General features: G+C 38.8%; 1 protein-coding gene across 22 annotated transcripts in view; it reads left to right on the plus strand.

Moving 5' to 3' along the window:
* PHF21A (PHD finger protein 21A) overlaps positions 1-15,120 on the plus strand; it is a 197,120-nt gene that overhangs the window by 60,393 nt on the left and 121,607 nt on the right. The gene's annotated exons all lie outside the window — the stretch shown is intronic.

Raw genomic sequence — 15,120 nt, forward strand, 5'->3', positions numbered from 1 at the left:
AACCAGAGAGAAACTTGATTCAGAGATACTAGGCACAGTAGAACAGTCTAGGGCAGGAGGGAGTGCGACGCTGAAAATGAGAAGACCCTCTTATGTCGGCCCCACAGTTTTCTTTCTTTTTCTTTTTTTAAAACTGTTTATTTTGAGAAAGAGAGAGAATGTGTGAGCAGGGATGGGGCAGAGAGAGAGAGAGAGAAAAAGAATCCCAAGCAAGCTCCACACTCAGCACAGAGACTGACTTGGGGATCAATCTCACAACCGTGAGATCATGACCTGAGCCAAGATCAAGTTGGACACTTAACCCACTGTGCCACCCAGGTGTCCCCAGCCCCACAGTTTTCAATTCATTTTTAGTGCCTCATTTTTTTAAATACCTCTTTTATTTTGGATACTTTTTCTCTCTCTTATTCCCATTTTCCCTCTCTCTTCTAGATTTATTGAGGTGTAATTAATATGAAATAAACTCACACTTTTAAAAGGGTTTTGTTCTTGACAGGGTGAAACCATCAAATCAAGATAATGAGCATATCTGTCACCTCTAAAAGTTTCCTTGTATCCCTTGGTAATCTCTCCCTCCCTTCTTCTCACCCCCCCAGCCACATCCCCAGGTAAACATTAGTTTGCTTTTTGTCACTATAGATTAAGTTTACGTATTTTAGAATTAAAAAATTTTTTTTTTAATTTTAGAGAGAGAGAGCAAGAGGGGGAGTGAGGGGCAGAGGGAGAGAAAGAGAATCTTAAGCACGCTCCATGCTCAGTGCGGACCCTGACATGGGGCTTGATCGTTTGACTCTGGATCATGACCAGAGCTGAAATCAAGAGTCAGATGCTCGAGGAGCTGAGCCACCCAGTGCCCCCATATTTTAGAATTTTAATAAATATGCATATACAGTATCTACTCTTTGGACTGTTTCTAGTTTTTAGCTATTAGAAACAAAGCTATTATGAACATACATATATAAATAAGCCTTTGTGTGGAGAGATTTCTTTCATTGCTCTAGGTGTGGCTGGGTGGTGTGGTAGGTGTATTTTTAACTCTAAAGAAACTGCCAAAATGTGTACCATTTACATTCCCACCAACAGTGTATGATAGAGTTTTAGTTACCCCATCCACACCCTTAGTCCTTCTTAAATACAAACATAACAGCCAAGAATCCCAGGTATATAAGGGAAGCCACTAAAATGAGAATCAAAACACACCCAGAAAATTGGAAGGGACAGTTCAAAATAACTATGATTTTAGATCCTCATATCAGTAAGAGAACATAATGCATCTTTGAAACAAGAACAGGATGTTAAGAAGAAGGGAACAATTAGAAAACAAAAAGAATTCTTGATGATAAAAACAGGTTTCAAAGATGAAATTGGAATAATTTCTCAGTAAATGGAAGAGATGAAGGGATCAATGATGGAAGAGAAAAATTTTGGAGCATCGCACCAGAAGGTCTACTTCCGGACCAAGAGAACAGAAAATGGAGAAGAGAAAATTATCCAATAACTAATACGAGGAAATTTCTCAGAACTGAAGACCATACGTTCCAGATTAATAGAATTTACCCCCATACTGACAGGCGCATCAATGCAAAACTTATGAACAACAAACAGGAATAGGATTTTAAAAGCTTCCTCAGAGGGAAAAAACAGTTGCAAACAAGGATTGGGAATCAGATGACATCAGACTTTTTCAGTGGCAACACAGGAAACTGGAATGTGGAATGATGCTTTTGAAATTCTGGAAAACAGTAATTTGCAATGTGGAATTCTGTATCCAGTCCAACTCTTGATCAAGTCTGAGGGCATAATAGAGACATTGTAGACACGCAAGGTCATAAGACTTACCTCCTTACAAAAAAACGAACCTGTAAAGATGAAGCCGTGGATCCAGAAAACAAAGAATCCAATAAAAAGAGAGATGAAGAAAATCCCGTTTGATGAATGAAAGACCCAGATGACTGTTACACAACAGGTTTAGAGACCCGCCAGTTTAGTTTGGACAGGGTGGAGGTCTCTGGGAAAGATGTAGCCAACGAAAACAATAGACTGATACATTCTGTGATGTGGGTTTTTTTATATTTTTATTTTTTAGTGTTTATTTATTTTTAACGTTTATTTATTTTTGAGACAGAGAGAGACAGAGCATGAACAGGGGAGGGGCAGAGAGAGAAGGAGACACAGAATCGGAAACAGGCTCCAGGCTCTGAGCCATCAGCCCAGAGCCCGACACGGAGCTTAAACTCACGGACTGTGAGATCGTGTCCTGAGCCGAAGTCGGACGCTCAACCAACTGAGCCACCCAGGCGCCCCTGTTTATTTATTGTTAAGAGAGAGCGAGAGGGGGAGGGGCAGAGAGAGAGGGAGACAGAATTCGAAGTAGGCTCCAGGCTCTGAGCTGTCAGCACAGGGCCCAATGCGGGGCTAGAACTCAGGAACCTCAAGATCATGACCTGAATCGATGTTGGAGACTCAGCTGACTGAGTCACCCATGTGCCACTCTATGATGTGTTTTGAGCCATCAGTTAGAGAGGTTTTATAGCTTCTTTGGAGAGCATGGGGAAGAATTAATGATGGGAATAGAGAAAACCAAGCAAATAACAAAGCAAAGCATTTTCAGTTCCAGGAACAACACAATGTACAAGAAAAGTATAATCAGTGTATACTAATTGTCTCATTGATTAATGTTATTTACGTAATTCTAATAATACAAACCTTAAATATGGATTTAATTGAAAATTGTAGTATGACTGTAATGGTAGTAGGGGATAGGACGAGAGAAAGTAGTGTAAGAACTAAATTTCACTTATCTGTAGTAGGAATTCAGTAGGTAATGATAAACGTGAAAAATTGGGAAATCACAATGAGTATGTATTTTATTTTATTCATGTATGTATGTATGTATGTATTTATTTTAAGTGAGAGAAAGGAGAGTGCATGCACACAAGTGGGAGAGGGGCGAAGAGAGAGGGGGAGAGAGAGAGAGAGAATCCCAAGCAGGCACCTCACTGTCAGCCTGGAGCCCAGTGTGGGGCTCGAACTTACAAACCTGCCAGATCATGACCTGAGCCAAAGTCAGATGCTTAACTGACTGAGCCACCCAGGCGCCCCTTATTTATTTATTTTTAAGGTAGTTTTTTTAAAAGTTTATTTATTTATTTTGAGAGTGCGGGAAGGGGAGGGGCAGAGAGAGAGGGAGAGAGGGAGAATCACAAGCAGGCTCTGCATTGTCAGCGAACAGCCTGACGTGGGACTTGAACCCACAAACCATGAGATTGTGACCTGAGCTGAAATCAAGAGTTGGACGCTTAACCAGCTGAGCCACCCAGGTGCCCCAATGAGTATATGTTTTAAAATAAGAAGATAAAATACCTGAAGAAATCTCTTAAAGATTTGTAAGTGGTTTCCTGAAAGGAACAAAAGAACTAGAGATTTGGAGAGAGTTGGTACAAGGGACTGCTATTTGTATTCTAAGTCTTGCATTACGATCTTTTAAAGTTGTGTGTATGTATTACTTCAATTAAAAAATTAGAAAAATGGAAGTTGACTTGGCATTAGATAGAATGTTTAGTCTTTGTGGGGTACCCTGGATTCCTGAGGCATATCATCCTGATTAAGTCTTTGGCCTTCCACTTGTCCCCAAACTGCTGGGGTCTCTGCTTGGGCCTAATTCTCCCTTGCCATTTTTCTTAGTACAAGGCACACACAACTCTGCAGTTTGGTTAAGACAGTCCTTAGGATTTTACCAGAGAGATGAACACGTCCTTGGGTTGCGTTTCTCTTCTGGGTGGAGAATAGATGTCGGCTCTGATAATGATAATAATATAAAACATAATAAATGCCTGTTACTACTCATGAGTTTAGCCTCATGGGATATTCTGTCTCTTCTGCCCTTAAACTGACTGATACCTTCTGGTACCATACTCAGCCCAGAAACTCTAAACTCCATGAGGCCAGGGATTTTTACTTGTTTGTTCATTAATGTATTGACTCTCAGTCAACATTTGTTGAATGAATGAATATTCCCCAAATTATTTAAGTTCTGGCAAATGTGTACCTAGAGCCTACTCTTGCTGAGCTTAGGCTTTTTTAGGGAATATGGATCTGTCAGCAATTACAATAAATTTGAAGTCAGAATATGCAGGTACCCAGAGAGGTGAGATTCTTTGGGTGAGAATAACTTCTGGAAGCCTTCACAAATGAGCTGATACTGGAGTTGAATGTTGAAGGATGAGTAGCAGTTTGCTAGGTGGGCAGATGTCTTCAGGCGGAAAGAAGAGAGCGTGCAAAGGTATGGGAACAGCGAAGCATATTCAGGGACTACAAGTAGTCAGGATTGCTAGAGCAGAGGTTCTTTCAGGTGCGGATTAGAAGGTGAGCTTGTATGGCTTGAAAACAAAGCACTTTGCACTGTTATTTTCCTTACTTTTCACGTTTAACATTGTAGTGTTAGTAATAGTACAGTTATATAGCACTTACTATTTGCCAGACGCTTCTCTGTGTGCTTTAAACACACTAATTTAATCATTGCCGTGACCCTAGGAGGTACAGGTATTGTTATCCCCATTTTATGGATGAGAGGTTAAGTCACTTGCTCAGGGTCACAGAGCTGGTAAATGGTAGAGCTGTACATGAATCCGGGCCATATGGCTCAGACTGCTTGAATTTCAAATAACATCAAAGAAAAATATGAGGTTACCTTTATTCAGAGGGGTGGATGGATAGATTTACTGGTTGAGAACATTATTACAGATCGTGAAGTGAGAGGGAGAACATTGGGAAGTATAAAAATAAGACAAACCTAGATCACAAGGGGGCCTTACGTACCCATTTCTTTGACTTTTATTTGATCTGCTTGTTCAGGGCAGCTCGATTTCTGAAGTTTGCTCTGTCTGAATCTTTACTAAATGATAAATAATGACTGGGAGGTCATCTTTCCTTTCCACCTCAGTGGAATGAAGACCTTCCTCCTCAAATCCATCTACTCACAAATAGTCTCTGTTGTTTAATATCACTGAGTTAATAGTTAAATAAAAAAATTAGTTACCACAGTATAACTGTATGTGTGTATGTGTGTGTGCACGTGCACATCCCTTAGCTGTAAAAGGAGACTAAAATATTGGTGCTGGGGGTTGTAGTCTATCATGTCTTTCAACATTTTATTTCATTTTTAGAAAAGTCATGAATGTTCATTTGGAAAATTCAGCAAGGAGAAAAATCAAATTTAGCTGTGATCTCACTTCCATGTTTTACATCCTTTTTTTTCTTTTTTCTGTGCCATACATTTGTATTAAAAATAAAATTGAGGTTGGCATTATGCTTATTATATTTGAAATACCTATTTTTTAATGTGTCTTGTGCATTTCCTCACATTTTAAAATATTCTTCAAGAATATTAATTTTTAGTGGCTTGATGTTATCCTATCATATGGATACAGGTTTTCTCTGCTATTTGAAAATAGAGCTTTCCTGTGAAACCTTTTATAAGCCAAAATGATGGCATAAAGTGAAGCATATCCCCTACTTTCTGAAAGTTTGCATTATACCCTCTTGATCTCATGAAAAAGACCTACATTAATCTGGTAACAGCTTTTTTCTTAAAGGCAAAAATCCTCTTCGGATTTGTCTCAGTTAGTGAAAACAGGTAATAATATAGGTCTTTTGTGAAAACAAAGTGGTGGAACTCAAACTTTCGGAAAGTGGGAGATTATAGGATTTGTTTAGTTTTAGTTCATGATTTTTAGATATTTGGATTGTTCTCCGTTCTCTACTGTTGCACGTCTAGCTCTGCAGTATACATCCTTGGACATAAACACTCGCACATAATTTTGATTATTTCTTGGAAGTAAAAAGTGACAGGACAAGGAGTAAATAAATGTCTACATGTCTTTGTGAAGCCTTTGGTGTGTGTGAAGGAATCCACCTCAAACTAGCTTAAGCATAAAGGGGAATTTATTGGAACCATGTTAGAACAACTCAGGAATCCAGGAGCAGCTTTTGGGACTAGAACTGGGGAGTTTCTGTCTCTTGTCTCTCTCTGTTCTCCTCTGCATCTGCTGCATTTCCGCTGTCTACAGACAGGCTTTCTCAGCTTCTCTGTATACTTGGCAGGCAGAGTCTTCCGGGCACTGTATATAGTTCCTAAGGTTGTATCTTTGGTAATGAGCCTGGTTCGACCAGTTATCTAGTCCTCGTCCAATCAGCTTTGACCAGGGGACCATGTCACTAGTACAGCCCTGGCTAGAGCAGGGAGTGCCTCTCAGAGAAAGGGAGTTGTGAGTTAGGCTGGTACCCCGAAAAGTTTCCGAAGCCTTGTATATTACCTGCTTGCTCTCTGGCAAGATCGTGCCCATTTTGGGGGTTAGTTTCTTAAAGGATAAGCTATTTAACATGCTGGATGGAATTCTACCTTGAATATAATGAAAAGCTTTAACAATTAATTGATTTGGCAAATACTTATTGAGTCCGTTTCTTTATACCAGCTATCCGTCGAGATGCTGAGAATATTTCAGTCCAACAAGACTAAGTTGAGGCCTTTCTTTTAGTCACGTGTGAGAAGTTTGACATGCTTTGAACTGACCTTCAAAATAGCCTTTTAGAGTCGTAATCAGATTTCATTTTACCAACAGTATAATAAATGAAGCATAGTTTAAAAAGTAAACACGCATGATGTTTTCTTTGTTGGATATATCCATTTATTTTTTCCTGAGTAAGTGATTAGAAGTTGTGAGGTTATGATACTTGACATCTTAGAGTTTTGACGATTTATTTAAAGTTATTTTCAATATGTATTTTTGAGAGACAGAGCATGAGCAGGGGAGGGGCAGAGAGAGAGACAGAGAGAGACAGAATCCAAAGCAGGCTCCAGGCTCTGAGCTGTCAGCACAGAGCTCAACATGGGTCTCGGACCCAAGAACTGTGAGAACATAACCCAAGCCGAAGTTGGACACTTAACCGACTGAGCCACCCAGGCGCCCCAAGTTTTAACAACTTAACCTTTAACCTCCTCCTTTGCTCACCCCTGTGGGAAGGCAGCAGTAGAGTGCAGCTAGGTGTTCAGGCTCTCTAGTTTCTGTTCTACGCAGATTTGAAATCCTTTCCATTTAACTAGACTTTCTTATAGGTAAGATGCTGCAGGACAGGAGTTCTTCTCCAAGTTGGAAAATTAACTGACAAAAAGCTTTGCAAAGTAAGAAAAAAGGTGTGTTTGGAATTTCCATCAAAAATCGATTAGACTTTTTTTCCAGATAGTGCTTTGTACCCATCAGTCAGGTTAGCAATTAAGCCACCCCGTGACAAACTTGAAAATGTGCTGTGCAAGCCTCGAGTTTTAGAGGAAAATTTCCCTAAGAATCCTATTTTTATGCTTTTCTGCTCTGAGTTGGGTTTCACCTGGAAAGTCTATGTTGTGTTTAAGCCAAGTTCGTGGGTAGTACCTTGTCATAAGACCTGATCTCAGTTTGGATGGGGCAAACCTCCTTAAAGTGAGCTGGGACAAGTTCTAGAACAGGCTACTGATGGTTTGCACTTGTGAGACCCCTCACTGCTATTGGAGTTCGAGTGTTAGTTGGTTTTCCTTATTTCAACTTGAGCGATATTTAACATTTAAAAAAAAATGTTTATTTTGAGAGAGAGTGAGAAAGAGAGAGAGCATGCACAAGCAGGGGAGGGGCAGAGAGAGAGGGAGAGAGAATCCCTAGCAGGCTCTGCATTTACAGCATGGAGTTCTGTATCACGAACCATGAGATCATGACCTGAGCTGAAATCAAAAGTCAGAAGCTTAACTGACTGAGCCACCCAGGACCCCCTCCCCAATCTTTGACATTTCTAAAGAGACACCAGTTTTTTATTATTTTTTATTTTTTGGTCTACTTAGAATAAACAAAACATGAAGAACAAAAAGTGTTGTTTTCCTATGTAATTCAATAAATTTCATTCTTTTATACAGTTCCTAAACAAGACTGAGTTTGGTGGGAAAAGTAAGCCCTAATGTGCTTGGTTTCCATTATGTGTATTGAATTAATATTTTGATGGGACTAGAATGATAACAGTTATGTAGTGTACTGTGGTAATTGAGAAAATAGTCACTGAAATAAGTTTTTGTGTTCTGTGGTTCAAATGAGGAATCTTGGGTGAGAATGGCTAAAGATGATAGGATACCCTGTCCTGTAAAACTGGGGAGATGCTCAAAGATTATAGCTGTGGGAATTGTGCCGTGATACGGTAACTGCTTATGTTGTTCTAAGATGGGAAACGAAAAGGCCTCAAGCATTAATAGCCCACTGGACGTGATCTAGTGGAAAGAACTATTCTATTTCCTTTAATCAAGCACAATATGAACTCAGGAAAAATCCTCGGTTACAGTTTTTATGTAAACCAAAACAGATTAATACTAATAATAACTTTGTTTATTTTTGGTGCTAATGTTTTGGGTTTTTTTTCCAACACTTTACCCATCTTGATTTTTTTTTTTACTCTATTTAAAGCAAATAAAATCAGTTATCTTTGTAAGATATGGCACTTGATTAGTTTTTAAAATAGATAAGTAACAAGCCTATTGGCTCAGCAAAAAACTAAACTGTTTACACTTGGTAATAATGTAACTGTTTTATGGAACTGAGCCCTAAGGGTAGGGACAGCACGTGGTTTGTTTACTAACACAAAGTACAAAGATTCTGTAGCTAATCTTAAAGTTCCCCTGTCTAAATTTCTTCAAACAGGAGCATCTATGAAATCTACATTACGTGTTTACAGCTAATTCCTGGTTCATTGACTGGGAGAGCTGTTGGTGAAATAAACAACACAGGTTAAAAAAGGTTTCATGGGCAATAGAAATGACATATCTGTCTTGAACAAGTTTAGATTCCTAGAAATTGACAGTTGTTAACAAATTTATCCATTATCTTTAAAAAATATGTTACCAAGGATATATTTTTTAATAGTCTAGGTCCTTGTTTTGAAATCTTGACTATGATACTAGCTGAGACTAATTTGAAAACAATCAAGGTTTTCAGATCCTTGAAGTGAAAGTTTTCCTTTTGCTGTTGTCATTGCTTCCATATTTAACCTAGAAATAATTTGAATTAATTTGTTATGGATGCTGGCCCACAGAGCCCAAGCCAGTGAAAATGCAAAGTCTATTTTGCTTTTGGAGTTTTCTGCCAGATGTCCCATGGAATAAGGTTGGAGTTACTAGCTTTGTTGGGAAAGGCTAAATTAAAAACAAAATTGCTGCCTAATCTAAAACCATTTTTAATAGTTCTGTTTTATTCTTATAAGATAAAATTCAAAATCTGTGGTTTTATTACCTGGGAGTAGGGAGCAAGAATGCTCTAACTTTATTAGAAACAACTTTCCATGGGAAACTTGTGTTTGAAAAGGTACCCCATTAGCTATAGAGAAGCAAGAATATTTTAAATCTTAAGACTTTCAATAAAAGGTACATTGTAGAGCCTCCTGGTGGCAGCAGTTCTTTGTTGCCAGAATGTCCTCATTTGAGACACCTGCCAAATGGGAGCTAATTCTGAATTAGCAAAACAGACCTATTCTACTTGTCTGTATCCTTTTGAGGCTTTTACTACCAAGGCTCTAAGGCGTCGAGCATTTAAGACATTCTGATTTTAAGCTCATCTTCTATTATATTTTAAATGGATCCCCTAATAGTTAACTTATAAATGCCTTCTATGTGAATTAGAGAGCCTGGATATACCTTGTTATTAAGAGATTCCATGACTCCTACTTCCTGTGTACCTGATGGTCCACTGTTGATGCAATATACAGACCTGGTGATGCTTTTCATTGGTCTCAGTTCAGATGATCTGCTAGTGAAGGGATGAATTGACTGCTCTGGGAATTGGAAAGGTCAGTGGGAAGAAACCTGTGGCTAGCATTTGTATAACAGTAAAAGCTCTATGCAGAGAAAAGTCTTAACTGAGTCACTGGCTTAACTGTCACTTGTCACTCCCGCTGATGCCTGTGGCCAGTAGGTTGCTGTCTAGTGTACTCACATATATTTCCCATCAGTTGTGGAATGCTCATCAAGAGTGAGTTGTGTTTGTTTCTAAACCTGTTTATGCCATTTGTTCTTGTTACTGTAATTATGTAATTTAACTGTTACATAAACCAATGACTTCTGAAAAGGCAAGTTGTTCCCAAGAAAACAAAGTGAAATGTTTTTGGAAAAGAACAGATAAAGGTGAGTGAGTAAAAAATTGCTGCCCAATCACATTCGGGTAAGACAGCTGTAAAAGAATGGGGTATATAATAATTTAATTATTTAATAATACTTTAATTCTAGAAGGATTCTACATTCAGATTGCTTCAGAGTATTTGAAGTTCTCACCATAATTTAAAAACCACAAGTGGAGTTGGTGGGAATTCAAACTGGTACAGCCACTCTGGAAAACAATATGGAGGTTCCTCAAAAAGTGAAAAATAGAACTACCCTATGATCCAGCTGTTGCACTACTAATATTCACCAAAAAGGATACAAAAGTACTGATTCAAAGGGACTCATGCACCCTGATGTTTATAGCAGCATTGTCAACAATAGCCAAATTATGGAAAGAGCCCAAGTGTCTATCATCTGATGAATGGATAAAGATCTGGTGTATATGTATACAATGGAATATTACTTGGCCATAAAAAAGAATGAAATCTTGCCATTTGCCAATGATGTGGATGGAGCCACAGAGTATATTGGCTATGTGAAATAAGTCAGTCTGAGAAAGACAAATGGCATATGATTTCACTCATATGTGGAATTTAAGAAACATAACAAATGAACATATGGAGAAAAAAGAGAAAGGCAAACCATAAAATAGACTTTTAACTATAAAGTGTATAAAGTGAGGGTTGCTACAGGAGATGTGGGTGGGGGATGGGCTAAATGAGTGATGGGGATTAAGGAGGCTACTTGTGATGAGCACTGGGTGTTATATGTAAGTGATGAACCACTGAATTCTATACCTGAAACTAATATTGCGCTGTATGCTAATTAACTGGAATTTAAATAAAAACTTGAAAGTACAAAAAAAGTCACAACTAAAAATGGTAGAGGATGCATTATGGAATACGTTTTACAAATTTTTTAAAATTTATTTATTTTGAAAGAGAGAAAGCACATGCATGAGCGTGAGCAGGGGGAGGGGCAGAGAGAGAGGAGAGAGTGAGTGAGAGTTCCAAGCAGACTCTGTGCACCGAGCACCTCAGCATGGAGTCCTATTTGGGGCTCGAACCCACAAACCATGAGATCATGACCTGAGTCAAAACCAAGAGTTAGCTGCTTAACCAACTGAGCTACCTAGGCGTCCCTTGAATATATAGATCCATATAAACAAAAGACCTGGTCCTGTCTTACAGCATTAGCAAATGAATGTTCATTTAAGTTAAAATGCTTAGGTATGTGTACAGATTTTTATGTTTACTGATTTAGGTGACCCTTTTTTTAAAAAAAGTTTTTTTAATGTTTATTTTTGAGAGAGAGAGACAGACAGACAGAGTGCAAGCAGGGGAGGGATAGAGAGGAGAGGGAGACACAGAATCTGAAGCAGGCTTCAGGCTCTGAGCTGACCACACAGAACCCTACGCAGGGCTTGAACCCACAAACCACGAGATCATGACCTGAGCCGAAGTCGGATGCTTAACCAACTGAGCCACCCAGGCGCCCTGACCCCTTTTTTTTTCTAACTGGTCCTGACCATTACCGGTTTAAGAGAGTCTCTACCGTATTACTTCAAACTACTAAAACTGAAGTGTACTTTTTAGCTTTTAATTCATCCATCCACAAATATTTATGGAGCACCTGTTCATGTGCCAGGTATTCTGCTTGGCTTCAGTGCTGAGCAAGGCCGACAGGACTTCTCTTCTTAAGGAGCTTACCTTCTAGCAGCACATTGGTGGAAGTATAGAGATTTAAAGAGTAATGGTTTTTCTCAGCCATTATAGAATAGTTACCAAAGTAAAATCTAGTCTATACATTGAAGTCAGAGCCACATCTCCTTGTTGACTAGTGGTTTTCAACACTAGTTGGTACCCTAGAATAACCTGAAGAGTATTTGAAAAATACTGCATCTGGGCCCCATCTTAGACCAATTAAGTTAGAGTCTTTGGGAGTGGAGCCCATACACACAAAGATGTGTAGGAAAAGGCAAGTTGAGTTCAGTTAAAGTTTTTTGATGTTGTTCAAACTAAATCTGATAACCCTGAGCCAATTTGACATAGCATTTTTATTCCTGAATAATCTGGGAACAAATCTATATGGTGTTGGCTTGTTAGAGTTAATGATTTGTTTGAATTTTGCTAGAGAATAAACTTTACATAATATGGTTTGTAAGGACAATTATTATATCAATAGTCTGACTTTCAGCTTTCCCCTTTGAAAAAAAATTTTTTTAAATGTTTAGTTTTGAGAGAGAGTGTGCAAGTGTGGGAGAGGCAGAGAGAAGGGGACAGAGGGTCCAAAGCGGGCCCTGCGCTGACAGCAGAGAGCCCGATGTGGGGCTCGAACTCACGAACCGTGAGATCGTGACCTGAGCTGAAGTCAGATGCTCAACTGACCGAGCCACCCAGGTGCCCCTGGAAAAAAAAATTTAAAGATGAGTTAACTGAAATTATTTTTTGACTCTTCTCTATAGTTGAAAGTGTACAGTGTTTATGAATGTATTTTAGCTTTCAGAAACATTTCAGTGAGTTAGAAACCTGAAGAAAAGCATCATATATTTTATTTGCTTTAAAATATTAATGTTCAGCTTACATGAAACATTAAGGTTAGAAAATGCTGAGCCTTGGGGTTCTTTTTACCAGGCATAGCATGTAGTTATAATTTTATGTATAATGAAAAAGCTAATTGATGTCAGAGGTATTGAAAATATCCCGAAATAAAACCTCCTCTTCAGAATGATTCCATTCATGCTTAATCTTTAGGCCCAGAAACTTTGAAAGTTGAAAGTGTAGTGCATTCATTATTTTTATTCCTAGCTTTTGCAAATATAGTCGCAAAGCACAGTTGTGCTTTTCTTGTTTACTTATCTTCCCACTTACATTACTCAAAAGAGGACTACACGTTAGTACTTTCACTTCTAGGTATTCGTTTCACTAATAATCCTTCTTTCCTATTGATGTTTTGTAGATCAGGTACATTTTTACAGAAGGCTTTTTATTCTTTTTGATATTCATGAGAGATGTGATCTAGTGTTCTGTGAAACCAAGCATTTATCAGACCACTACAACAAATTCCAAAATACACATTATATTTAATTATGAATTTTGACTTGAAAATGTGATCTTAATAGCTCAGATTTGCTCTTAGAATACAAATGCTTCGGGGGAAGGCGTGGCGAGGCACATTAGTTGAGGCACTTAGATTTTCATCTTGTGTAGTGGTAGCTTCTTTTCATCCCTGATTTGCCTTCCTGTGAGAATTCTTCCTTTACCTCCTCTCCCAGCGCGTGTGTATGCATCGTCACTGCACTCACGCGCACACATACACACATGCGCGCGCGCTCTCTCTCTCTCTCTCTCTCTCTCTCTCACACACACACACACACACACACACACACACACACACACCCCTTCACCCCTTAAAGATGATACTGTTTATTTTCCCTTTCTGTGATCCCTTTGCTTATCCATTGCGGTAAGCTACCTGTTAGGTAGCTTGGTCAGAGATGTCCAGGAAGGTGGACAAGTCTTGTCAGTTGAAAGTGAAAGGGAAAATACTTAAAGATTTTACTAGGTGATTAACAGGGTTGATAAAGATTCCACAGGCCCCACTGGGGCAAATGATGAGAAAACTAATAGAAGTAGAATGTTATCTTATCAGCACTAGCAGCTAGGAGCAATTTAGCCCCATGAATATCTTATTTCTTGTATCTCTACTTTCTGTTTTAGTTAAAATATCAATGCCTCCTGTGTAGTACTTAGCAGTTTTCAATTCTATAAGGTAAACATGTTTTTTTGCCTCCTCCTCAGAGTTGAGAAAACTGACATACAATGAGATTGAATGCTTTGTCCAAGGTTATTTGGCTGGCTTAGTAATGTGAGGACTCTTGGTGTCAAGTGATAGAAAGTGAACTCAAAGTTGTTGATGCAAAAAAGAGAATTTATTGGTTTATGTAACTAGTAAATTGAGGGACGTGGCTGGATTTAGGGTCTTCAACTATGTTTTAGAACACTTTCTCCTTCTTTTGGCTCTGTTTGTGTATAGCCTATCTTGTGCTGGCAGTGCTTTTTTCTGGCAGCTCTGGTAGGTTACAGCCTACCATTTTGTCAACCCCAAGGAAGAGAGAACGCTCTTTTTCTTTGGAAGTATCGGCACAAGACATGGGCGTGATTTTCAGTCCACGAACAGTAATCCTCCAGTGTGACCAGAGAGCTGGAGGTGTCTCATTGATCAAACCTGGGTCCCATGCCACCCCTGAAGCAGGATTGAGATCATTCTTAGATGAACAGGGAAAGAGTAGTTCTCCAAAAAGGTACTAGGCAGGCAAAAAATAATTGGTTAAGTTATTGAACCTAGATTTCTGATTCAAAGCTGATGTTATTTTCTGTTTTATTACGATTAAAAATGGCAAGAAAAGTGCAAGCACAAAAATACAGTTGGCTAAAGACGGGGCATATAATCTTGAATTTTTAAATTGTTTAATATCAAAATCCATTGTCCTTCTTTGTGGCAAATTGAGTATCATCACCTCGTAACATCTTGGAGTCCAGATACTGTTAAGTAATCTAATCTCATTTTGCTTATATCATAGGAACAAACTTTAGGAGACTGCCTTAGGTTTTTAATTCTACTACCAATCTGAAATACATACGGGGAAAGGAAGCTTGACAGAAGAGCTGTGGTTGGATTGTTTGAATGTTCTAGCATTGCAAGAGACCCCTGATTTCCAGACAGAAGGATTTTTCTTCCTCCCTGTCTTCTCCTGCCTGTTTCCCCATCCCCATCATCCCCCTTTTCTTTTTTTGGTTTCTTGGCTTGTGTCCATTCCTTCCTCCCATTCCCCCACCCCTAGAACAAAGACTGAACAGTTTTTCCTCTCCCCCTTGAGTAGAGGCATCATGACCAATCTCTTCCTTTAAGGAAAGTACTACAGAAGGGAATTGTATGTTGACATGCTTAAGAATGGT

Source organism: Puma concolor, chromosome D1 (genome assembly GCF_028749965.1).
Source record: "Puma concolor isolate L17-30 chromosome D1, mPumCon1.1.hap2, whole genome shotgun sequence".
Lineage (NCBI taxonomy): Eukaryota > Metazoa > Chordata > Mammalia > Carnivora > Felidae > Puma > Puma concolor.